The sequence below is a fragment of the Octopus bimaculoides genome, chromosome 3, assembly GCF_001194135.2.
Source record: "Octopus bimaculoides isolate UCB-OBI-ISO-001 chromosome 3, ASM119413v2, whole genome shotgun sequence".
In the NCBI taxonomy this organism is placed as follows: Eukaryota; Metazoa; Mollusca; class Cephalopoda; order Octopoda; family Octopodidae; genus Octopus; species Octopus bimaculoides.
The window spans coordinates 21,556,790-21,559,138 of record NC_068983.1 but is presented as its reverse complement, the minus strand read 5'-3'; positions in this window follow the sequence as shown (position 1 = coordinate 21,559,138).

Genomic DNA, 2,349 nt, shown 5'->3' with positions numbered 1-2,349 from the left:
AGAGAGAGAGAGAGAGAGAGAGAGAGAGAGAGAGAGAGAGAGAGAGAGAGAGAGATAGAGAGAGAGAGAGATAGAGAGATAGAGAGGGAGACAAACAGGCAAATAAATAGTCGCACAGTGTGTATATATTTGAGACAGAGGGTGAGTGGAAGAGTGAGGAGGTGAATAAAAAGTAGAAAATAAGAAAAAAAGTGCGGTGGTGAGAGAAAAAGAAAGAGTGAATGATAGTGAGTGAGTGTGAGAGTATCAAGAAGAGAAAGAAAGAGAGACAAAAATACAGAGAAGAGAGAGACAGACAGAAAAGAGAGAGAAAGAGAGAGTGAAAAAGAGTTAAGTAAATGGTGGGCGCCAAAACTAGATTGCTGGCAGACAGAAATACTTCTGCTATGTACCTAGGTATAGATAGCTGGAGGTAGTCAAAGAGATAGATAGATAACTAAATCTAGACAATTGACTTAGGCGGGAAAACTAATATATATGTATGTATGAATACACACACACACACACGTACACATATATATAAGCATATACATATACACACACGAACACACAACTTACGATTATTATAGTCGAATCAACAGGTAGATCTATTAAATTAATCGTCAATACGTCGTATCCATTTGTTGTATAACTAACTCTGTGTTGATGATAACGTCGGATTCTGTATAACCAATCTACATATAAAACTGTTAGGCTATAGGCTTAGTATACTGCATGAAGAATCTGAAGAGGCTGTTTTAAAGATATTGCTACAACGTATAACGGAGAAGAAGCCTGTAGCCTGGACGAAATAATTGAGTGCCATAGATGAGATGTGATGAAAAGAAACAAACAGATGTACTCTATAAATACGCTCGAGAGAAATACAACTTGTCCATAAATATTGCCAAAATAGTAATTCTGCCGGTCCAGGATTGACCTCTATGAATGCAGTGATAGCTGAAACAAATACAGCAAGGCAATCGATTCTACGTTGAGACAACTCTTCGAAGTCACGGCATTCAGTTCCCTCTATCTAAAGCGTAAACGTCAGTTTACAATAGCAGTAATTGTCGTAGCAGCAGCAGTGGTGGTAGTAGTAGTTGTAGTAGTTGTAACACTAATAGTGGAAGGAGCATTAGTAGTTGGTGCTGTTTAACCCCAGGTTAACTGGTTGTGAACGCACGCAGTTTAGTGGTTAGGAAATTCGGTTCACGACCGTAGGGGCGTGAGTTTGATTCTTCTTCTTCTTCTTCTTCTTCTTCTTCTTCTTCTTCTTCTTCTTCTTCTTCTTCTTCTTCTTCTCATCAAAAGTCCGACCAAGTATCTCAAATGTGAACATAAATATTGCGACAGCAAAAACATCACGCGCGTAGCGTGTGTATGTGTGCGTGCGCGAGCGTGTGTCTATCTGTCTGTCTGTCTGTCTATCAAACTAGTTAACTAGCTAGCTCTCTCGTCTTTCTTTCTTTCTTTATTTCTTTCTTTCTTTCTTTCTTTCTTTCTCTCTCTCTCTCTCTCTCTCTGTATATATATACATATATATATATATATATATATATCTGCGTATAAGAAGGGATGACCACTAAGTGGACATCCGATATGCTAGAAAGAGGTCATCAATGACCCGGGTCGCTGATGACCTCTTTCTAGCATATCGGATTTCCACTTAGTGGTCATCCCTTCTGACACGCATGTAATACAATTTTTCTGAATTATCAGATTTTTTATATGCTAGACCACTGGTTTTAAATTGATGCTAATTAAATTAATATTCAATTTATAACCCTCAGGATATAAATATGAATTTAAATAATTATGTCCTCTAGCCGGCAACATATACGACAGTGTATTATCCTCTGCAGAACTGTTTTCGGAATTTAGCGCGCCAGAGCTGAGACATTTGAAAATAACCTCAATATAATCGGTAGAACTGTACGCACGTCAAATTTTATGAAGACAATTCGTGTATAGTTCTGCAAATTATATTGAATTTAGAACGATTGTACTGATGAACCACGGACGTTTTTACGAAGTAAAATGTTGATGGGGAAACCGGTACACGATTAATTCTTTATTTTGTATATTTTTCATTTTGTGTTGTCAGCCTATACTCAGGTGTTTGCTGAATTTTTTTTCTGGAGAACATTATTTTTCTTTGTGGCTGGGTCGTTGACGACCTCTTTCTAGCATATCGGATATCCACTTAGTGGTCATCCCTTCTTATACGCATGTAATACAATTCTTCTAAATTATCAGATTTTTTTATATGCTAGACCACTGGTTTTAAATTGATATTGATTAAATTAATATTCAATTTATCATCCTCAGTATACACACACACGCACGCACACGCACACACACACACAC